This window comes from Nyctibius grandis, assembly GCF_013368605.1.
Source record: "Nyctibius grandis isolate bNycGra1 chromosome W unlocalized genomic scaffold, bNycGra1.pri SUPER_W_unloc_2, whole genome shotgun sequence".
NCBI classification, from domain to species: Eukaryota; Metazoa; Chordata; class Aves; order Nyctibiiformes; family Nyctibiidae; genus Nyctibius; species Nyctibius grandis.
In genome coordinates, this window is record NW_027167473.1 from 4283584 (window position 1) to 4308540 (window position 24957).

The 24957-nt window shown below is 48.5% G+C and overlaps 1 pseudogene; it reads right to left on the minus strand.

Annotated features, from left to right (window-relative positions):
- Nucleotides 1-17278, minus strand: part of LOC137677145 (pro-neuregulin-1, membrane-bound isoform-like) — an 88722-nt pseudogene extending 71444 nt beyond the window's left edge.
- Nucleotides 17279-24957: the final 7679 nt, after the last annotated feature.

Below are 24957 nucleotides of genomic sequence, written 5' to 3' on the forward strand. Positions count from 1 at the left end.
GATGGTTAGTATGACTTTTCGCGTAGGCATTAGTAGACTTAATTTGCTTATGGTACATGGACCTCCCACCTTCTTACTGGGCAACCTTGGCCAAGCCCTATCCCCACAAATTAGGAATAGACCCTTTGGTAATTTTTGCTTTCAGATCCGTTTAAGGGGACCCCCACTAGACATGTATGAAAGGGTTGTTCAGGCTGAGCTAAGGAGGCACAAAACTGCGTCTGGTTCAGGCTCCGCATCAGAGTCACCCAAACGTTGTGACTCCCCTCCCAAGGTGTCGGCGGAAGGACTATCGGCTGGTGTCCTCTTGTCAGCTCCAGGATCCAAAGCAGGCTTAACACAGCTGGTGGGAAACCACCGTGGCCCTGCATCTGTGGAGACACAAGCATACCCACGTCCCCAGGTAACTAAATCCCACGGGCCTGTCCACTTTCCCGTTTGCAGGTCTCGTGCTACAACCTTTGCCCTGACAAGAGGATCGCCTCCCTGCAAAGACAAAAAATGAGAGATAATTACAGGACACTCTTTCCCGGCTGGCACAGTTAAATGATTCAATGTGTACACAGCCTTCCATAGGCGAGCATGCGGGGTCTCAGGGCTCATTCCGCCTTTTTGTTTTTCAAGAAGTTGCTTCAGAGTGTGGTGCACTCGTTCCACAATGGCCTGGCCGGTCGGGGAATGAGGAATGCCAGTAACATGTTCCACCCCTCAGGAGGCGAGAAATCGGGCCATGCATGCAGATACATACGCCAGCCCGTTGTCCGTCTTAATACGTTTTGGAATCCCAAGGGCAGCCCAGGCTTGCTGAAGATGTGAGATGGCGTCGATTGCTTTCTCGCCGGCATGGGCTGATGCCCACACGACCTTAGAAAAAGTATCCACAGAGACGTGAGCATATTGTAGGTGACCAAAAGAGGGAACACGTGTTACGTCCGTTTGCCACAGGTCCAAGGCTTGGCAGCCGCGCGGGTTAACCCCATGTGGAAACACCAGTCCGGGTCCTAGGCGTTGGCACTCCGGACAAGCAGCAGTGATAGATTTTGCGTCTGCAAAAGAGATCTTGAATTGACGGACTAACGCCCGAGCCCCTTGGTGAAAAAACTGGTGAGACAGAAACACTTGACGAACTAGGTCTGGCACTGGAGGGGTCCAAGCGGGGGCTGCGAGGGCGTCGGCACGCGCGTTCCCTTCACATATGAATCCTGGCAGACCGGTGTGGCTGCGAATATGCAAGATATAATACCTATGCATACGTCGGTTCACTACAGTCCATAGCATTTTTAGCAACGAAAATAATTGTTCTGAGTTTACCTCTTTGAGCAGCGCACGATCAACACGCTGCGCAATGTCTGCTACATAAGCAGAGTCCGTAACAATGTTTACAGCACAATGCGAAAATGTTCTAAAAGCAACGATGGCAGCACTAAGTTCAACCAATTGAGGTGATCCCTGTACTAAATGCACCAATTCCTGCCATTGCCTTCCGTCATACCAGGTAACTACTGCTTTTCCCGATTTTCCAGAGCCGTCAGTAAAGACCGTGGGGCCTTGTACTGGGCTATCCGCTGCCAGCGGCTTTTGACTCACAGAATCACAGAATCACAGAATCACAGAATCACAGAATCACAGAATCAACCAGGTTGGAAGAGACCTCAGGGATCATCGAGTCCAACCGTTGCCCTGACACCACCCTGTCAACTAGACCATGGCACTAAGTGCCATGTCCAGTCTTTTCTTAAACACATCCAGAGATGGTGACTCCACCACCTCCCTGGGCAGCCCATTCCAATGTCTAATAACCCTTTCTGAAAAGAAATTCTTCCTAATGTCCAACCTGAACCTCCCCTGGCAAAGCTTGAGGCTGTGCCCTCTTGTCCTATCACTAGTTGCCCGGGAGAAGAGGCCGACTCCCACTTCACTACAACCTCCCTTCAGGTAGTTGTAGACTGCAATAAGGTCACCTCTGAGCCTCCTCTTCTCCAGGCTAAACAACCCCAGCTCCCTCAGCCGTTCCTCACAGGTCAGACCCTCCAGACCCTTCACCAGCTTGGTCGCCCTCCTCTGGACTCACTCCAACACCTCAACATCTTTCTTGAAGTGCGGGGCCCAGAACTGGACACAGGATTCAAGGTGCGGCCTCACCAGTGCTGAGTACAGAGGGACCATCACTTCCCCAGACCGGCTGGCTACACTATTCCTAATAGAGGCCAGGATGCTATTGGCCTTCTTGGCCACCTGGGCACACTGCTGGCTCATGTTTAGCCGCCTGTCCATCAGCACCCCCAGGTCTCTTTCCACCGGGCCGCTTTCTAACCACTCTTCCCCCAGCCTGTAGAGCTGCATGGGGTTGTTGTGGCCCAAGTGTAAGACCCGGCACTTGTTCTTGTTGAACCTCATGCCGTTGGTCTCGGCCCATCTATCTAACCTGTCCAGATCCCTCTGTAGGGCCTTCCTACCCTCCAGCAGATCGACACTCCCACCCAGCTTGGTGTCATCTGCAAATTTGCTGAGGGTGCACTCAATCCCTACGTCTAGATCATCTATAAAGATATTGAACAGCACCGGCCCCAGAACTGAGCCCTGGGGAACACCGCTAGTGACTGGCCGCCAGTTGGACTTTGCCCCATTCACCACCACTCTCTGGGCTCGGCCATCCAGCCAGTTTTTAACCCATTTAAGAGTCCACCCATCCAAGCCCCGGGCAGCCAGTTTGTCTAGGAGGATGCTGTGGGAGACAGTGTCGAATGCCTTACTGAAGTCTAGATAGATACATCCACAGCCCTGCCCTCATCTACTAAGCGGGTCACTTGGTCATAGAAGGAGACCAGGTTGGTCAAGCAGGACCCGCCTTTCATGAATCCATGTTGGCTGGCCCCGATGCCCCGATTGTCCTGCATGTGCCGTGTAATGGCACTCAGGATGATCTGTGCCATCACCTTGCCTGGCACCGAGGTCAGGCTGACAGGCCTATAGTTCCCTGGATCGTCCTTCCGACCCTTCTTGTGGATGGGCGTTACATTTGCTAATTTCCAGTCAGCTGGAACTTCTCCAGTTAACCAGGACTGCCGGTAGATAATCGAGAGTGGTTTGGCAAGTTCATCTGCCAGTTCCTTCATTACTCTGGGGTGAATCCCATCCGGGCCCATAGCCTTGTGGGTGTCCAACTGGCACAGCAGGTCACTAACCGTCTCCTCCTGGATCCTGGGAGGTTCACACAGCCCCCCGTCCCTAATTTCAGGCTCTGGGGGCCGAGTCTTCTGAGGACAACCGGTCTTGACATTAAAGACTGAGGCAAAGGCGGCATTGAGCACCTCTGCCTTTTCCTCATCCCCTGACACTACACTACCCTCCTCATTCAGCAAGTGGTGGAGGCTCTCCTTGACCCTCCTTTTGCTGTTGATGTATTTGTAAAAGCTTTTTTTGTTATCTTTGACTGTAGCAGCCAAATCAAGCTCTAATTGAGCTTTGGCCCTTCTAATCTTCTCCCTACATGACCTGGCCACATCCCTATAGACCTCCCAAGTTACCCGACCCTTCTTCCAGAGCAAGTAGGCTCTCTTTTTTTCCTTAAGTTCTAGCCTAAGTTCTCTGTTTAACCAGGCCGGTCTTTTTCCCCGACGGCTTGTCTTCCTACAGACTGGGACAGCCTGTTCCTGAATATTTAGCAATTCCCTTTTGAAGCATGTCCAGCCTTCCTGGACTCCTTTGCCCTTCAGGACTGATTCACAAGGTTCTCGGTCCACCAGCCTCTTAAACAGGCTAAAGTCAGCCCGCCGGAAATCTAAGGCAGAAGTTCTGCTCTTGCCCCTCCTTACTTCCCCCACTATCGAAAACTCTAACATTTCGTGGTCGCTATTCCCAAGACGGCCACCGACCCTCACATCTCCCACTAGTCCTTCTCTGTTCACAAACAACAGGTCAAGCAGGGCCCCTCCTCTATTGGGCTCATTTACCACTTGCATGAGGAAGTTGTCCTCCACACATTCGAGGAACCTCCTAGATTTCTTCCTCTCTGCCATGTTGTATTTCCAGCAGACATCCGGCAAGTTGAAGTCGCCCACGAGTACAAGGGCCGGCGACCGGGCGGCTTCTGACAGCCGCTTGTAAAACGCCTCATCTGCCTGCTCATCCTGGTTGGGTGGTCTATAACAGACTCCCACCGGAATGTCCGCCCTGCCGACCTTCCCCCTGATCTTCACCCATAAACATTCAACCTTGTCATCCTCATCATCTTCCTCAATTTCAACACAGTCCAAGCACTCCCTAACATACAGCACTACCCCACCGCCTCTCCTGCTTCGCCTGTCCCTCTTAAAGAGCCTATAGCCATCCATAGCAGCACTCCAGTCATGAGAGTCATCCCACCACATTTCTGTGATGGCAACCACATCATAACCTTCCTGCTGTACAGTGGCTTCTAGCTCTTCCTGTTTGTTGCCCATACTGCGTGCATTGGTGTAAATGCACTTCAGCTGGGCTAGCGGCCTTGCCCCCGATGCAGGCCTGTCGCCCCTAGGTTCATTTGTGGCTGCCCTGGTCTTATCCCCCTCCCCCATCGAACCTAGTTTAAAGACCTCTTGATCAGCCCTGCCATCTTCTGGGCCATAACCCTTTTCCCCTTCTGACTCAGCTGTTCCCCATCCGGCATAAGCAGGCCCGGTGCCATGAAAGCCGGCCCGTGGTCAACAAACCCAAAATCACACCTACGGCACCAGTCTCTCAGCCACATATTAATCTGTTGTACTTTCATAGTCCTTTCCCTATTTTCACCAAACACCAAAGGAATTGAAGAGAATATCACCTGCGCACCTACCCCCTTTACCAAACGCCCCAGGGCCCTGAAGTCCCTTTTGATAGCCCTGGCACTTCTCCCTTCAATCTCATCCCTACCCACCTGGAATACTAATAGTGGGTAGTAGTCAGAGGGCCTCACCAGTTGAGGAATCCTCCTGGCAACATCCCTTACCCGAGCCCCAGGGAGGCAGCAGACTTCCCTGTGAGTCGGGTCTGGCCTGCATATGGGGCCCTCCATTCCCCTTAGCAGGGAGTCGCCTATAACAATTACTTTTCTCCTTTTTGGAGCTGGTTGCAACCCTCTTACTCGGTTGCTTCTGTTCACGTAGTCCCGTAGAGGGTCTTTCACCTAGATTTGTATCTTCCTGACACTCAGGAAGACGCTCAGGCTCCAGCACCTCATACCTATTCTGCAGGGGGACGTGGGGAGGGGAGGAAGGTCGGGATGGGATTCGCCTGCCACCCTGAGCAGGGACCTGCCTCCATTCCCCCCCATCCCCTAGGTCTCCTCCTGCTCCTAGTGGAGGAGGAAGAGGATCCTCCACTACCCGGGGAGCATTAGGCCCGTCCGTTTTCCCCAGGACAGGCAGGGAACAGCACTGCCCGCCATCCTCTTCCTGGGATGCTCTTGTACTCCTTAACCTTTCCACCTCCTCCTTGAGCTGGGCCACCAAGGAGATCAGGTCATCGACCTGTTCGCACCTCACACAGGTGAGGTCTCCGTTACCCTCGAGTGCCAGGGCCAGGCTCTGGCGCTCCCTGCAGCCTGCCACCTGCACCTCCGCATGCTTCCGCGGCAGGTCCGTTTGGGTTGCCATGTCTTTTCTGGCACCCGCAAGGGACTTAGGGCCCCGCCGAGTGGAAACCATACCTGCCTGCCCGCCTACCCTGCTCGCCCGCCCTGCCTGTGAGAACTGCTGCGCAAACTGCCACGCCCCTGGGGCTGTGCCCTCCCCCGTCCTGGGACACACACAGTCACTGCTGACTCCCCCTCTCCCCTCTGGGCAGGGACTAGTCCCTGCCCTCCAGGAGGCTCTTTATCACCCGATCAACAGGGGGTGGTGCTACGTCCCCTCCTCTCCTGATTCGTTGCCGGGAACTTCCGGGTCTCGGGGCTGCTGCTCGGGGTGGGGGGGGCAGAGCACGGAAACCGCCGCTACAGCCCGATCTCGCCTCCACTCACCTCAGTCGCTGCCGCCGCTGCCATTGCTGCTGCTGCCGCTGCTGCCGCTGTTGCCAGCTGACAACTCACTTGTAACTCTGAATGAGCTTGTAATAATTTGTGACTGGGAAGATGATAAGATACCTGCCCTTCAAATCCTTCCAGGGCCAATTGAAATGGTGAACTGTTTGCTATACACCAGCTTACGCAATCGCGTTCAATGGGAATTATCAGTTGACTGGGCTCTCGGCCCGTGAGTTGAACGCATCGTGTGCGTCCTTTCGTGATTGTTTTCGATATCAGCTCAGTCCGAGTGCTCACTGTTTTTCGTGGTTGAACGGATAAAAAGAGCCACTCTAGAGCGTGTAGCGGATCCTGCCAGCGCTCATTCCACTGGCCCAGTAATCCCATGGGATGATAGTTGGCAATGGCTACATATAAACTTAATGGCGTCTCTAAATCCACACGATGTACCTACCTTTTTCTGTCGCATACCATTGGCCACTTCCTCTAAAGCCAAGGTGGCTTCCACTGTCAATGATCGGGGAGACATCAAATCAGTGTCTCCCTTCAATAGGTCAAAGAGCAGCTTCAATTGAGCAGTCGGGAGGCCCAAATACAGCCTTACCCAATTGATGGTCCCTAATAATTTTTGCACATCATTCAGGGCTTTTACGTTTACTCGGAATTGGATGGATTGTGGCTCAGTTGTCTGATCCAAGACCTTAACTCCCAGGTACTTCCATGGGGCCTGCTGATGAACCTTTTCCGGTGCTATACACAGCCCAAAAGTGGCCAATGATTGCCGCAGAACTGGATATACTTGTTGAAGTTCTGCTTTATCTGCAGCTGACACAAGAATATCGTTCATGTAATGATAACAGTATACCTGTGGAAATTGCTCCCGTACTGTTGTCAACGCCTTTGCTACATACCATTGACATATTGTGGGACTGTTTTTCATGCCTTGCGGTAATACCGTCCACTGATATCGTTGACAAGGCGCCATGTTGTTCCTACTAGGTATTGAACAAGCAAATTTGCATTTGTCAGTTTCATGTAAAGGGATGGTGAAAAAACAATCTTTCAGATCAATAACCAAAATGTCCCAGTTTCGTGGAATCATAGTTGGAGAGGGCATGCCTGGTTGTAAGGCTCCCATCCCCTCCATCACATCATTTACTTTCCGCAGATCCTGCAGTAGTCGCCATTTACCTGACTTTTTCTTAATCACAAACACAGGGGTGTTCCAGGGGCTATGGGAAGGTTCTAAGTGACCTTGTGCTACTTGTTCTTCCACTAATTGTCAGAGGGCTACACACTTTTCTTCAGGAAGGGGCCACTGCTCCACCCAAACGGGGATGTTTGTTAGCCAAGTTAGAGGCAGAGTTGGTCTCTGTGCACCCTCCACAACAGTGGCCCCTATTAAAAATCCTTTTGTGTACCAATGACCACTCCCCATTGTCCCAGAACATCCCGTCCCCACAAATTCAAGGGAACATCAATCACGTAGGGTCATACTGTTGCCGTCTGACCCCCAGGGCTCTGAACTTGCACCATAAATCGGCTCTGGACACTCTGTGGCGCACCACCTACTCCTGCCAGCATGGAGCCAGCCGAGCAGGTGGGCCGGGATCGAGGCCATATACGTGCAGATATGATAGTCACATCTGCTCCCGTATCAATCATCCCGGTCACCCGTATTGTCGAGGGGGTTCCTTTGGCGAAGGTGATTACACAAGTTAAAGTTGGGCGGGTATTCTGTATGTTCTGAGCCCAAAAGATCTGCGGCGTTCCTGTCGAACTGAACCCCCCCTCCCCTCTGATCTTATCCTGTTTACAAGTGACTTGCGCTCGGAAAGGAATCAGCTGCACGATCCGGCTACCTTCGGAAATTGTCACGGGGGGGTAGGAGTCCATACCATCGCACAAATTTGACCCATATAGTCTGCATCAATAACTCCTGGTAAAACAAATAGACCTTGCAAGGTTACACTAGGACGTCCGAGTAATAGCGCACTTAGCCCATTTCCAGTGGGTCCCACGGCATTCAGTGGAACCTTATGCGCTCTGCTGTTCTCTATTGTGATTGCGGTTGCTGTGGTAACATCCAGTCCGGCGCTCCCTGCGGTTCGGGCTGAGAGTTGACTGCTTAGGCCTGGAACTGGTTGGGAAGATTCATTTGTGTCAGCACACGGTTCCCCCCCGCGTTCTTTCTCCAGTTTCCCTGCACTCTACAGCTGGTTGTTATCAGCTGACCTTGAGCATTATACTTAGACCTGCACAGCTTCACAAAATGCCCCAGCTTCCCACAGCAATGACACATCAAAACAGAGTTACCTCCCCTACTCAACTTCGACTTCTTAGGGCAGTTTTTCTTAAAGTGACCTTCTTGCTCGCATGTATAACAACGATGGACTACCTTAACTGCTGCCGCAAATGTTTTTGCTAAATGCTCCATCTGAAACGTGGTGGTTCCCACTTTCCCGCAAGCATCCATTAGCTCGGTTAAGGTGGGGTTACGGTTTGCCATCCCTGCAATAATTTTCCTGCAGTCCTCGTTTGTGTTGTCCTTTGCTAACTGTAACAACAACGCTTCTTTAGCAGCCCCGTTTTGTATTTGTTTGTCTAAGGCATCTCTCAACCTATCTAAAAATGACACGTATCCCTCACCTGGACCTTGTTTTATTGTGGTCCAAGATCGTTGAGGAGCACCGTTATCTGGGACCCGCAACAGGGCCTGGAAGGCCAGTTCTTTTCCCTGTTGCAGGACTAAAGGATGCAAGCGAGCTTGCAATTGGGGAGAATTCATCGGAGGATCTCCCATCAACTGCGGTATCCTGGCCCCAAAACGGGGATCATCTTGTGGATATTCCAAATTCATCAATGCCTGTTCATTAGCCAGTCGCCTCCTGTTTGCCTCAAAAAGCAACATTTGCATAGGGGTCAGTATCACTTGAGCAATCGCGCGGCAGTCGTGGGCTGTCAAGTCTCCCGTAAAAATACTACGCAATAACGATTGAGCATAGGGTGAGCCCAGACCATGTTGCATACATGTAGCTCTTAACTCCTTAATCACATCCCAATTAAACGGCTCCCACTCGGGTGGGCCATTCCCGTCCCCTCGATATACTGGGCAAGCCAATACCCCGCCACCCATAGCAGCCGCGGCCCCGAAATCACCGTCCGCAAGTGCGTGCTCTCTTAATCTTCTCCAGAACCTGGCCGGGTCCGGGCCAGACACAGTAACCTGGACTGGCTGCAGCGTGAATAACTCCTCCACGCTACCGCCTGAATTTCCCAACCCTCGGGCTCTGCAGCAACTATGTCCCGCTTCCACCTCTTCAGAAAGGTCTATTAAGGGTGGCTCAGTCTCAGATTCGGGTAACGGGATGGTAGAAGGATCAATGTTCCGCTGCTGTTCTCTGGGCTCTGACGGCGCGGAGGGCAAAGTCACTGTGAAAGGAGCTGTAGCCGCCTCAGCCACTGCCTTTGCCTCTCTGTCCACCTTCATTTGCTCCAGTGAGTCTATAACTAATCTCCACGTCGTCAACGACGCAGTGGCGATCTTGTCCCCCCTTGAGGCAGCCTCAAAGAGAGACGTTCCAGCGCTTTGCCACGTACTAACTTCGAAAGCAGTCTGCGCCATAGATGGCAAATTATTCTTTTTACACCATGCCAGCAATGTTGTCAGGGCATTCTCCTCATATTTGATGCCCCTCCTTTCGAGTATGCTTATCAGTATCGTTAGTATGGAATGTTCCTCGGCTGAAATTTTAGCTCCCATGTTAATTAGTCCCCAACGGCTCACCTCTCCAGGTGTCTGTTACAGTGGTCTGGACCTCAGGCTCACTCCACCTGTCTCAGCTACGTTGGGCACCGCCACCACCGCTCGTCGTCCGCGGTCAATTAGCACCTCTAAATGCTCCGGTCGTTTCTCACACACCCCGGTCGTGTTTCACACACCCCGGTCGTGCCTCACACGGGGCACCATTTGTCGTTATATTTGTCACGGCGGTCAAATAAAAACAGGAGACAGAAGGATAGTTCCAAGTAGGCAGCAAAGCAAGAGCAAAAGCAAAAAGCGCCCGCGTTTATTTTACTCCATTTTTTATATCTTCCCCCCTCTAGCTGGCTAGCTTTATGATTGGTTGCGCTCGCTGTTCACGTGCCCGACCACAACCGCTGATTGGCCGCCACGCGCCGGCCACGAGTCCATAGTTGGCAGCTGGAATATCACTCTGTATCTTGTTTTTCTCACATCCTGTTTTCTTGCTAAATTCCTTCAAGGTCAGGGCCACCAGCAGCCCAGTCCAATCCCACAGTGTAGCAGTTGGTTTCTGCTCCATCTGCATGTTCCCATTTCTGGAAACCAACAATGTGTCTCCTAAACAACTCAAGCACCTTTCTGATGCAGCTTGTGTGGCTGTATTTTTTACATCATGGATATCCAGGGAGTTCAAATCCACTGTGATTTCACACTGCTCAGAGAGTTGGTCCAGTAACACCTTGTTCTCTTCTGCTCCTGATTGTCTGGAGCCAAGCTCTTTTCAAATGTCTTGTTTGCTTCTCATTCCTTTCATTGGCTACTTTGAGGCCATCCCATCCTCTTGAGTTAAAAATCTCAGCCCAAAGCTCAGAAACCTTCTACAATGAAAGTTTTCTTGAAGCTGATACATTTCAAGGCACACTTTAGGTCTTGATGAAACGGTCTTTTCTGAGAAAACATTACTTTTTTTGAAAATTCCTGGCTAGCTTTGTTTGTAACTATTGTTGATTTAATAGGAGCCTGGGCTCTTCTGACTTGCAATTTGTGTTCCTTGCTTTTAATTACTAAAATTCCAAGGACAATTTTTAAAGTACAGAATGGATTTAGGAGCTATAATCCCACAGAAAGTAGGTTGTGGTTGCATCCTTATATTGCTTAGAAGTCCTTTGTAACCTCCCTCCTATGGAAAAATATATTGCTTTCTCCTCATCTTTTGTTTCTGACAAAATCCATAAGTTTACTTACATGTTTGTTGCAAGTAACTGGCAGGGTTAGTTAGGCAAAGGTCTCTTTTTACTTTATTTTACAAAGAAAAATTCCTGGTGGATCTCCAAATGTTAGCTGCTGCCTGCTACCAATAAGTCCAGAAAAGGCAGGAAGGGCAGAAATGTATTTGGTAGAGTTTAAACTATAGAGGTCTCTATCTTTATGAACGAGAAGAGGCATTCCCTACATGAACAGGGTTGATGATAGGTTTCCTCTGTGATCCCAAACCACTAGGATTCACTTTGAATCTATTTCAGACTGCCAGGCCCTGCTAGCTAGTGAGAATAAGATGGTGGTGTAATACCTTTCGCTGTGAAGAGAGTTTCAGTAGGAGTCAGGAGGCTCTTTTGCATGCCTGAGGAAGCTGTTGCAACCCTGTGGACCTCCAGGACTATTGAGGTGTTCCCTGGGTTGTGTTGGGCTTATATACCTGCTATTTTCCACAGATGAGCTCACCAGCACAGAGTGGCTTTCAGAGATAATGCTTTCAGTATGGCCATTACTCCAGCAGGAAAAGACCAGTCAGGAAAGGAGAAAGAGGGAGGAGAGAGTGAAAGGGCAATTTTAGTTTACATGCAAACCAGGAGAAAGCAAACTAACAGAAGTTTAATAAGGGGAGAGCAAGAACGCTGTGCAGCTCAGGATGTGCAATTGAAACTTAAGACTGAGAAATGGGGATACAGAATTTTGTGAAAAATGTGATCAAACTGTCCTGGTTTTGGCTGGGGTAGAGTTAATGTTCTTTCTAGTAGCTGATATAATAATACTATGTTTTGGATTTAGAATGAGAAGAATGTTGATAACACACTGATGTTTTAGTTGTTGCCGAGCAGTGCTTACACTAAGTCAAGGACTTTTCAGCTTCTCATACTGCCCTGCACACCAGCGAGGAGGCTGGGGGTGCACAAGAAGCTGGGAGGGAACTCAGCCAGGACAGCTGACCCAAACGAGCCAAAGGGATATTCCATACCATATGATGTCATGTTCAGCATATAAAGCTGGGGGAAGAAGAAGGAAGGGGGTGATGGTCAAGTTATGGTGTTTGTCTTCCCAAATAACCGTTATGCATGATGTAGTCCTGCTTTCCTGGAGATGGCCCTAAACACCTGCCTGCTGATGGGAAGTAGTGAATGAATTCCTTGTTTTGCTTTGCTTGCGCGCGCGGCTTTTGCTTTCCCTGTTAAACTGTCTTTATCTCAACCCACGAGTGTTCTCACTTTTGCCCTTCTGATTGTCTCCCTCATTCCACCGGGAGGGGAGTGAGTGAGCAGCTGTGTGGTGCTTAGTTGCCGGCTGGGGTTAAACCACAACACAAACACACATAAATATGGTGTCCTGGTTTGGCCTAAAACAGAACCAATTTTCCTTTCAGTGATTTTTACTTTCAGCTAAGTCCCTTCTAAGTAACTGCACTTTCTGAAACTAACTGCATGTTTTGCAGACAGTGTCCGCTTCTAGGACTGATAATGATCAAATTTTATAGTTATTGCTGAGGTAACAGTAGGAATGGTATGCAGAAAGGCTCTTGCTTAGACGTATTCCTAGAGAAACCAAGGTCATTGCTAAATTCCTCACTAATTATGAGTGAAGAGCCATAGAAGGGTTGCACCTCTGGGGAGGAGCAGGCAGGTACACTCGCCCCAATGAAAAAAATGAGGGCACTAGGACAGCAGCGTCCTCGCCCTTTGTGCCTTACTTTCGTGCCCTTAGGGTGGCAAGTGCCGATCATCACATACACCCCACTCCCGTTGGGGAGATCAGGAAAGGCGGGACCCCCCCCCCAATCACCAGACAGGGTCCTAGCCAATGGGGCGCCTTGGCCCAGAGAAGGTTCTGGACCATGACCATATATGGGCACAGTTCAGATCTGACCAGGGTATAAATGGGGCTCCCACTGGAGACCCCCTTTTGAGTGGTTCTCCTCGGAGCAGCGGGTCTGTGAATGGAAACTCTCCCCTTGGACTGGGACGCCACCCAAGGAAACTTCCCGGGATTGAGTGCCCTCACCTCCTTCTTGGTGAGTGATTTTTCCTTCTGGATAGAGCCTTGAGTGAGCCCTCACCTCTTTTCCCTTTGGGTGAGTGATCCCGTCATCTGTGTGCCCTTGAGTGAGAGATTTCCCCTTTGTGAGTGAGTGTGTGCACACTTTAGATCATCATTCTTGTGTATGTCATGCAGTAATAATAGCCCCGACTGGTATATCGAGCCCACAGCTTGTTAAATGTTATCGCAGTGTTAATTTAGTTATCCCTGTTGTTTGTTGGTTTTGGTTATGAATTAGTCTGTCTTTGTTTCTTATCTGTGTGGAGTTGTTTTGGTGAACCTCGGTGACAGACAGGTGACACAAAATTGACCAACAAGGTGTTCCATCCCATACACATCATTCTCAGTTTAAAGCTGAGGGATCACAAGGGTCTCACTCTCTTCTTCTTTGGCCAGCGTCCGAAGAGGACTCTGTCCATTTTTCTCCTGCCTTCAATCCCAATCCGTGCGTTCCTGAATCCAGTTCCTGTCCATCGCTGAGTCTAGTCTGGGACTTCTCGGAGTCTGCCCTGCAGCACCAGTGGTGTCGTGGTCATCATCAGGGGAGCTCGATCTTGGTTTTGTATAGATTTGTATATATTTGATTATTTCCATTATTATTATCATACTCTTTTATATTGTTATTGTTTATTAAAACTGTTTTAACTTTCCAACCCATAAGTCTCTCTCCCTTTTCTCTTTTCCTTCCCCTTCTGGGGGAGGGAAAGCATTAATAGAGAGTGTCTGCCATCCATTTAATAGCCAGCCCAGCTTTAAAGTGTGACAGATGGTTTTGTGTGCATGGATGAAGGGAGGGAAGGGAAAGGTTTTCCAGTCAGTAGGAGTGGAGACCACTCTTTAAAACAAAAGACCTGTAATGATTTAGTAGTTTGCATATATTAAAATTCACAGTATCAGTAATGGAATGCTATGCAATCAATAAAGCGCTGTAAATTCCTAGAAAGATAATTAGTTTGGTGAGGTGGCATCAAATACAATTAGTCTTAAAACTCTACAAAGGGAGTACATGTTTTTGTTTTTTTTTTTCACATCTTTTCTGTTCATGCAACAACAGCACTGACAGTACAAGGGTTTTTTTTCCCTTCTCCAATGATGTTTGTGTTCCTGCTCCAGTACTTCTGTTTGGGTGTTGGGGTGACCAATATGGAGTGATGTGTTGTTGACATGTAATGGCTTGTGGAAAACAAAGTCTCTGTTTCTTGTTCAGTGATGTGCTCACTGGAGAATACCTTTTTTGAAATGCACTGCTGGAAAAAAAGACTTTTTCACGCGCACCAAAGCACAGGTCCTTGTCACCCATGCACAAAGACATTGCACTGACACACTTTAGTGCATTCATGTACACTTTTGTGTATACATCCCCTTTAAACTCAAAACAGGAGGAAACAAGTGAGTTAATTTGCAAAGGGCTGTATCTCAAGCAGGTTATAAACAACATGCACATGGTATAAGGAAATGAAAAGTCGTTGTGGACAGAGACTTGGAAAGTAAACACACCCATTGCTACCAGATGCAGCAAGAATACTGCTCTCTAATGGACAACACAGCAGTAGCTAATTCATTCTTTTGTCCTTTCCATTATAAAGGATCTGGGCAGGAAATGGCTATTTACAATGCCAAAGGATACCATGTCACATGGCTGCAGCACCAGAGTAAAGCTATTGTTCAGTTCTTAGGGGAGTCTGCAGAATGGTCCAAAAGCCTTGTGCAGTGCCTGGTATTCTGCACAGATTTTTTTGTCTGGGGTCTCCACTGGTCTCAACAGAGATGCTGTTGCTGGTAGGGCATTCCATTGTTCCTAATAGGAACTCTTGGTTTCTCCACTTTTAAAAAAAATGGCCATGGATTTAGGTCCCTAAAGGGGAAGTGTTAGAAGCTGAGATGTTTTGAAAATGTATCTTTGCCTTACCAAAGTCAGTGGGAACTTTGCCATTGACTTCAGTGGAGCCAGGGCTCACCCCTGCACTGAGCTGTCACTAATATTTACAGTGATGGTGGAACAGGAGAGCAAGAATGGCTTATGGCTACAGGAAGCAGACTTTCTGGACAATGGACTTCTACAGGGAAAGGTGGCACAGAAGGAATGACTATGCACAGTGTAAACTTTGGCCTCTTCCACAGAAGCCAATGTAAGCTATGAATAGGCATGTGTGTAGAGCGTTGTTCTCACAAATGGCTGGTGGGATGCCAGAGAGGTGTCTGCCCCAGCCCCACTTCACCAGCCAAACACACATCCTCTTCCATTATCCAAATAAGTTTTTCATCCGACCTTTTATTTCTAAGGTTACTTTTTTAACTCCTCACTACTTATCCTCTCACAGCAGCAGCACCTTGGTTGATGAGGCCCAACACTTTTCACAAAAACTAGCATGTTCCTATTCAGTGTGCTCTGGGGAGTGGTGGTGAAATCCTACCCTACTGAAATCAGTGGGAGTCCTGCCATTTACTACAGTGTGGAAGACCCTTGGCCTGCAAACAGCTGTGCTTTACTTGGGGAGCAGAAGATTTGCTTGGGAACACTGCACTGAGAATAGTTTTTGCTTGCTTCTAAGATAAAGGAGCCGAGACCAGTTCACAGGGCCTTTTGAGGCATGAAAGAAGTAAACGTGTTGAAGGTCAGTTCTGAACACAGAGCTGAAAACAGGAATGGTTGTTGATGTTTTGAGCCCAGAACACTGTGGCTCTTCCCAGAATGGGGGATGAGTGCTTAGCATGTGAATGCTGATGTCATCGTGAACTGCATAGTCCGGCTCCTGCATTGTAGCAGTTAAATAGGGTAGTAGAATAACAATAAAGGAGCCTTAGGCCTTTCAGCTTCTGGCCCTTGCATCCTCGATGGAAGAGTCCTTGCCTTTTTTCTGCCTGCCGCACTACAGTGGGACAAAGACTTCTCCCTTGAAACTTGCTGTAGACTACACCTTTCTTATACAAAAACCCTCATCTTTTTCTTCCTGCTTCAGAAACAATGGAAACATTTATTTTATGGACTACTGGAATGGGGATCATGGTGAGCATTGTCCTTTTGAGCTCATGCTCATAGTGTCTGGGAGTCTGAAGTATGAATTCATAATGTGACGTTCCAGATCATATGTGGCCTTCTCTACTCACCAGCTGTCAGGCCAGGAACAGCAAAGAGTTTAAGATATGAATGTGCTTGAAGAAAATGATCCCCATGCACACACCCAGCCCTACTGCAGTTACAAATTCTTTCTGAGGTGTTTTTGTTGGTACTGGTGTTCTAGGTCCACAGGCTCTGCTACAGTACTGCTGCACATGCTAAGAAGCTGACCATCCTCGACAATGTTCTCATTTGACTGCACATTTGCAACTTAAGTTTCTAATTGCTTCTGAGTGGAGAACACCAAGAGAATCTAGTCATCAGTCTTTGGCAGATGCAAGTTTAAAAGCTGCAGGATGAGTTCTGCTGTGGCACTGACAGTCTAGAGTGAAATACAGGCAGTAAAACCTACATGCATCAGCTGGATGTTCTCTGGTGGTGGGTTGGTGTGGTGTGGCCCATTGGTCATGTTAACCATGTTGCTCCTTTCTGAGTGCTCCTTTCTGCTGAAAAGTCATGCAACTTTTTCCTCCGTTTCCTGTATGTGAGAAATTAAAATAGTTTTAACAGATAAAAGGAAAGCAGGTGCACCTTTTAGATAATGATGATGATGATGATGGTGATAATAATATCACTTTATTGCCAACACATTCCCCATTGCTGCAAGATCTCAGATGAACTCCCAACAGCATGAATGTAACTGCAGCTAGAGCTGTGGGGACCTGCAGAGTGGGTGAAAGGGTATGAGAACCCTTCTGAGAGTCAGCAGGGCCACAGAGGGACAGGAAAAAAGTGTGAGGAAAAAGAAAGTTGTTTCCAAAAGGTACTCCATTTCAGGGAGAGCTCTTCTATGCATTCAAAAGTAAAAGGGGCAGGGATTTTAATCCTATCACCTTGCCACTCTCACCAAGGCCAAGGTGAGTTTTTGACAATCCTCTTGATTACACCTGCTTGTGGTTTCCATTTACCATATGGAGTTGTCACTGCTTATTGCTGAGAAGGCAATGACACACAATATGACAGCCTCACCTTCCTTAGGGCTTGTACACATTCATCAAAAACAGTGGTGTGAAGTATATGTGTGCATTTTACAGCTTTCTGTCCAATCCAAGAGATTGCACTGGAAGCCACTCCTTTGTAACCCTACAGAACTAGTACCTGAGGCAGGGAACATGACATCTATCATCTTGCCCAGGTACAAGTAGCACCCCTATATAGAGAGGCAGCCATATGTCTTACAGTGGTATCTTCCTGAGTCACATGGCCTGCATCTTGTTTCAGCCATGCAGCTATCAATGGTCTTTGATGCCATTTTTGTTTTGCAGTCAAAGCAAGACATTTAATAATAACATGAGGAGTAGAGCCCTGTCACGGTTTAAAGCTGGGCTGGCTATTAAACCTGTGGCAGACGCTCTCTGTTAACCCTCCCCCCCACCCGAAGGGAAAGGGAAAGGGAAAAGGGAGAGAGACTTATGGGTTGGAAAGTTAAAACAGTTTTAATACACTATAATAATCAAAAAGAGTATAATAGTAATAATAGAAATAATCAAATATATACAAATATATACAAAACCAAGATCGAGCTCCCCCGATGTCGGCCACGTCACCACCGGCACTGCAGGGCAGGCTCCGGGAAGGCCCAGGCTGGGCCCAGCGACGGTCGAGAGCTGGATTCAGGGATGCACGGATCGGGATCAGGGGCAGCAGGAAAACAGACAGAGTCCTCCTTGGACACTGGCCAAAGGCTCAAGCTGCAGAAGCAGCCCGAAGCAGCAGCAGCACCCAAACACAGCAGAGGAAGCAAGGGAAGGCGGAAGGGGCAAGAGGCGAGACCCTTGAGATCCCCCCGCTTTATACTGAGAATGACGTGTATGGGATGGAATACCTTCGTTGGTCAATTTTGGGTCACCTGCCCTGTCTGCTCCTCCCTACAGGTGCGACCCCCCCTTCGGCTCTTCACTCATAAGCAGTGAGGAATTCAGCAGTGACCTTGGTTTCTCTAAGACTAAGCACAGCAAGAGCCTTTCTGCATAACAGCCCTACCGGTGCCTCAGCGATAACTACAAACTTTGAGTGTTATCAGCCCTGGAAGCAGACACTGTCTGCAAAACATGCAGTTACTTTCAGAAAGTGCAGTTACTTAGAAGAGACTGAGCTGAAAGTAAAAATCACTGAAAGGAAAATTGGCCTGGTTTAGGCCAAACCAGGACATTCCACCCCTTATTCCATACCATTCACATCATACTCAGATCACCACTACCTTTTCATTTTCAAATATATACAGACATCACTAGTTTATGATTCATCTCTATACAAGTTCATTAAGTTCATTTAGTTGAGGATTGTGGGTTTCCATCTGGCTAGGAGTCTCTCAGGGCAGGAGACATGGTTTTGTCATGGTCCATGCCCACGGGTTGCAGGTTAAAGATGTCAGTCTCGAGGAGGTTACTGGACGCCACTTGATGAAGTTAGCTCCGGTCTCATCACCACTGCTTCAACGTGAAAGACACTTATGAACACTGTTAGCATTATGCAGCAATTAACATCATGCAGTTCAGAATTAAGTATTCTCACCCAAGATTAGATCACCTTCAGGGACACATCGGACTTCACCATCCTGCAGCATCACCCACCAAGTACATCCAGGTCCCTGAGCAAAAGCAATCCCACGAATGGGTTTACATTTGCCTGTAGCAGGAAGAACCCAGACAGTTTTTCCCAACAGATTCCTTTCATGCACCACAGTGACTTTATCCCCTTCTACTGTATGTAAAAGGTCTGACTGAGCAGGGCCAGCTCGATTGATAGATCCCCTGGTGTTAACTAACCAGGTGGCTTGTGCCAAATGCTTATCCCAGTTTTTAAAGCTTCCACCCCCCATTGCTTTCAGAGTAGTTTTTAACAGCCCATTATACCGTTCAACTTTCCCAGATGCTGGTGCATGATAGGGGATGTGATATACCCACTCGATGCCATGCTCTTTGGCCCAGTTGTCTATGAGACTGTTTTTGAAATGAGTCCCATTGTCCGACTCAATTCTCTCTGGAGTGCCATGTCACCACAAGATTTGCTTTTCAAGGCCCAGAATAGTGTTCCGGGCAGTGGCATGGGGCACAGGGTGGTTGCCTCCACCATGGTAAGCACATAACGTTTACCCTGGCGGGTTTGAGGGAGTGTGATATAGTCAATTTGGCCTCCCCATATTTATATTTCAGCCACTGCCCCCCATACCACAGAGGTTTTAACCATTTGGCTTGCTTAATTGCAGTGCATGTTTCACAGTCGTGGATAACCTGTGCAATAGAGTCCATGGTTAAGTCCACCCCTCGGTCACGAGCCCATCTGTATGTTGCATCTCTCCCTTGATGACCTGAAGTGTCATGAGCCCACCGAGCTAAAAATAGTTCACCTTTATGTTCCCAGTCCAAATCTATTTGGAACACTTTAGCAGCCTGATCCGCTTGTTGGTTGTTTCGATGCTCCTCAGTGGCCGGACTTTTAGGTACGTGAGCATCTACATGACATACCTTCATGACTAGTTTCTCTAGCCGAGTAGCATTATCTTGCCACAATTCAGCAGCCCAAATAGGTTTCCCTTTGTGCTGCCAGTTGCTTCGCTTCCACGGCTTTAACCACCCCCACAAGGCATTTGCTACCATCCATGAGTCAGTATAAAGATACAGCCTTGGCCACTTTTCTCGTTCAGCAATGTCTAAAGCCAGCTGGATGGCTTTTACCTCTGCGAATTGACTCGATTCACCTTGTCCTTCTGTGGCTTCCGTGACTCGTCATATAGGACTCCATACTGCAGCTTTCCACTTCCGATGCTTTCCTACAAGACGGCAGGATCCATCGGTGAACAGGGCACACTGCTTCTCATCCTCTGGTAGTTCATTATATGGTGGGGCTTCTTCAGCACGTGTCACCTCCTCTTCTGGTGGCATTCCGAAGTCTTTGCCTTCTGGCCAGTCCATGATCACTTCTAAGATTCCTGGGCGATTAGGGTTTCCTATTCGAGCCCTCTGTGTAATTAATGCAATCCATTTACTCCATGTAGCATCAGTTGCATGATGGGTAGTGGGAACCTTACCCTTGAACATCCAGCCTAGTACTGGTAATCGAGGTGCCAGGAGAAGTTGTGCTTCAGTACCGATTACCTCTGAAGCAGCTCTAACTCCTTCATATGCTGCCAGTATCTCTTTTTCAGTTGGAGTGTAATTGGCCTCGGAACCCTTGTATCCTCGACTCCAAAATCCTAGGGGTCGACCTCGAGTCTCCCCTGGTACTTTCTGCCAGAGGCTCCAGGTAGGACCATTGTCCCCAGCTGCGGTGTAGAGCACATTTTTAACATCTTGTCCCGTACGGACTGGTCCAAGGGCTACTGCATGCACAATCTCTTGTTTAATCTGTTCAAAAGCCTGTCGTTGTTCAGGGCCCCACTGAAAATCATTCTTCTTTCTGGTCACTTGATAAAGAGGGCGTACAAACTGTCTGTAATCTGGAATATGCATTCTCCAGAAACCCACAACGCCTAAGAAGGCTTGTGTTTCCTTTTTGTTAGTTGGTGCGGACATGGCTGTTATTTTGTTGATCACCTCTATCGGGATCTGGCGACGCCCATCTTGCCATTTAATCCCTAAAAACTGGATCTCCCGGGCAGGTCCCTTGACCTTGTCTCTTTTTATGGCCAAACCAGCTTTCAGAAGAATTTGGATGATTTTCTCCCCTTTGTCAAAAACTTCTGCTTCTCTGTCACCCCATACAATGATGTCATCAATGTATTGCAAATGTTCTGGAGCTCCACCCTCTTCCAGTGCAGTCTGCATCAGTCCGTGGCAAATAGTAGGACTGCGTTTCCACCCCCGGGGCAGTCGATTCCAGGTGTACTGGATACCTCTCCAGGTAAAAGCAAACTGTGGCCTGCACTTTGGTGCCAAGGGAATAGAGAAAAAGGCGTTAGCAATGTCTATGGTGGCGTACCACTGGGCTGCCTTTGACTCCAGTCTGTACTGAAGTTCTAGCATGTCTGGCACGGCAGCCCTCAGCGGTGGTGTGACTTCATTTAGGCCACGATAGTCCACAGTTAATCTCCATTCTCCATTAGACTTTCGCACTGGCCATATAGGGCTATTAAAGTGTGAGCGAGTCTTACTAATCACTCCTTGATTTTCTAATTGTCTAATCAGTTTATGAATGGGGGTCAGGGAGTCTCGATTGGTGCGATATTGTCGTCGGTGCACCGTGGCAGTAGCAATTGGCACCTGTTGTTCTTCAGCCTTCAGCAGCCCCACAACAGAAGGATCCTCTGAGAGGCCAGGCAAGGTAGACAGCTGTTGAATGTCCTCAGTCTCTACAGCTGCTACATCAAAGGCCCATCGATACCCTTTTGGGTCCTTAAAATACCCTCTCTTGAGGTAATCAATGCCAAGGATGCACGGAGCATCTGGGCCAGTCACAATGGGGTGCTTTTTCCATTCATTACCAGTTAGGCTCACTTCGGCCTCCAGTACAGATAACTCTTCAGATCCCCCTGTTACTCCTGAAATACTGATAGATTCTGTCCCTTTATGATCCGATGGCATTAGGGTGCACTGTGCACCAGTGTCTACCAAGGCTCGATACCTTTGTGGTTTTGATGTGCCAGGCCATCGAATCCACACAGTCCAATAAACTTGGTTGTCCCTCTCCTCCACCTGGCTGGAGGCAGGGCCCCCCTAATTAAGAAATGGATTCATGCTGCTCATGGGGACTGGACCTTCGTTTGCCTTATTCACATTTGGGAAAAAGGGATTTGAGGCCCATCTACCCTGACTGGGGTCCTGCTCACTGGTAACTGGAGCAGCCCTCCTCCTAGGAAAATTCTCTCTGATATTTCTTTTAGCTTGCAACTCACGTACTCGTGCCTGTAGGGTACTGGTAGGTTGTCCATGCCATCTGCTCATGTCCTCCCCATAATCACGCAGGGCAAACCACAGGATACCTCGTGATGTGTTCCATTTCCTTTGAGCTGGTCCTGTAGGAGAGCGTTTTCTCTTAACAGCTGCAACACGGGCCTGTGTAGGTAGAGAGTCAAGTTTATTCTCTATCCTGGACAGTTTGTCTGACAGTTGTTTAAATGAGTCCTGGTTTTCCTTAGTCAGTTTTTCCACAGCTGAGACACGGGTCTGCAGTGGGGAAGAAATACTATCTTCATACTGTCGCATACAGTTAGCCATTTTACCCACACTAGATCGTGCCGTAGCATCTTCTCCCCAGACTAATATTGACAATGTATGGGTATATGTCGGTGGAGCACTCTGCACAACCTTCCGGAACATGAATCGGTTGCATTCCACTTCATCAGGATTTACAGGATCTACAATTTCCCGTGGGTGTCTATAAATGATCTCTCGCACAGCCAGTTCTCTAAGGTAGTTAATACCCTTTTCTATAGTGGTCCAGTTGCTTAGGTGGCTCAGAACATCATCTTTATAGGGATACCTGCTCTTTACAGCTGACAAGAGTCGCCTCCAGAGACTGATAGTGTTTGACCTTCTTGCAAGCATCTTATCAATACCACCACCTCTGGACAGGGATCCCAACTGTCTGTCTTCTCTACCATCCAAGTCCATGGTATCCGCCCCGTTATCCCAGCATCGGAGCAACCAGGTAATAATAGGCTCACCGTCATAACGGCTGAAGTCTTTCCTTATATTTCTCAGGTCCTTCAGGGATAAGGAGTGGTAGGTTGCCTCTACGTCCGAGTCCTCCTCCTGTGATAGTTCTGCTTTAGAAGGACCTTTCTTCTGTGATGGGTCTGCTTTAAAAAGACGATCAAGGAAACCCCCATCTGTGTCAGGCCCTGTCTCTGCCTGAGAAGGGCCCTCACCTGGGTCATGTGATGGCTCTGCCTTAGAAGGCTCCGTGTCATCATCCTTCTCTTCACGAACTGATTTCTTTTGGTATTTCTTCCTGGTTACAGGAGCGATTGGTACAGATTCGGTAGATGCTGGGGTCTGAGTAGCTGCAGTGGCCATCTTGGGGGGTGTAGCAGCTGTGGTACAGGCTGCCGAGGTTTCAGTGGATTTAGTGGCTGTAGTGGCAGCATAACACCTACACCCGTCCCTGCACCTATATTTAATCTTATCCCATAACAGAAACACATTCAGGACAACCAAGAATAAAAACATGCCACCTAGACAGCACCATCCTAATTTCGCAAAATCTAGTGGAATCACCTTGGCAGAAAAGGAGAAGGTACTATTTCCCGAAGTAAAACTGGAAGTGTAATCATTAACAGAATCAGCTAAAGGACGCCTGGAGCGTGCAGATGAAGTCGCTGCTACTGATTCGCGATTAAAGCTGCCCATCATTGTGTCATAGAGATAAGAGATCGGAATATTAACTGCCCAGTTTATCACGGCATAAATCAATATCAAACCCCATACCAAAACAATACATTTCGACCAGTGCCCAATGCTAAACTGCATGTAAACATTCATAAGAAGCAAGCAATAACACAGTGCCCACGGCAGGTAAGGCATCATTGCAATACTCAACTGTGAAAGAAACTCTATAAAAAGACGAGATAACACAGCATTCAAAAATGACATTACCATCTTAGCTGTCTGTTTTAATTTCCAACCCCTTGTAAATCTCAAAGGAAGAAATCTGTTACTCTCTCAGCTGAGCTCTCCGGATCTCCTCCCACCAGAGCCAGGATTCAACTTATCAGAGCAACCTGTTGGAGCTTCTCTCGAGCCCCACGTTGGGCGCCAATAAATCTGTCACGGTTTAAAGCTGGGCCGGCTATTAAACCTGTGTCAGACGCTCTCTGTACCCTCTCCCCCCCCCCCACCCTAAGGGAAAGGGAAAAGGGAGAGAGACTTATGGGTTGGAAAGTTAAACCAGTTTTAATACACTATAATAATCAAAAAGAGTATAATAGTAATAATAGAAATAATCAAATATATACAAATATATACAAAACCAAGATCGAGCTCCCCCGATGTCGGCCACGTCACCACCGGCACTTCAGGGCAGGCTCTGGGAAGGCCCAGGCTGGGCCCAGCGACGGTCGAGAGCTGGATTCAGGGATGCACGGATCGGGATCGGGGGCAGCAGGAAAACAGACAGAGTCCTCCTTGGACACTGGCCAAAGGCTCAAGCTGCAGAAGCAGCCCGAAGCAGCAGCAGCACCCAAACACAGCAGAGGAAGCAAGGGAAGGCGGAAGGGGCAAGAGGCGAGACCCTTGAGATCCCCCCGCTTTATACTGAGAATGACGTGTATGGGATGGAATACCTTCGTTGGTCAATTTTGGGTCACCTGCCCTGTCTGCTCCTCCCTACAGGTGCGACCCCCCCTTCGGCTCTTCACTCGTAAGCAGTGAGGAATTTAGCAGTGACCTTGGTTTCTCTAAGACTAAGCACAGCAAGAGCCTTTCTGCATAACAGCCCTACCGGTGCCTCAGTGATAACTACAAACTTTGAGTGTTATCAGTCCTAGAAGCAGACACTGTCTGCAAAACATGCAGTTACTTTCAGAAAGTGCAGTTACTTAGAAGAGACTGAGCTGAAAGTAAAAATCACTGAAAGGAAAATTGGCCTGGTTTAGGCCAAACCAGGACAAGCCCTTTGTGTTCTGTCATACTGCAGCTATCAATTTGTTGTGGAATTTGTCCCCTACCCCAGCAGTGCATTCCAAAGCTTCAGCTTCCATTTAAAAATGTTAAAGATGTTAAAGTTGTAGAGGAAGTCCTGGAAATCTAAAGTGAGTGAGTGTGTGAGGTCTGCCTGAGTCTGCAGGCAACCTGGCAGCTCTAAGAGGTAGAAGCTGTTTCATTACCGCAGTACCAGATTAACTCTAGACCCTAATGATTACGAGGT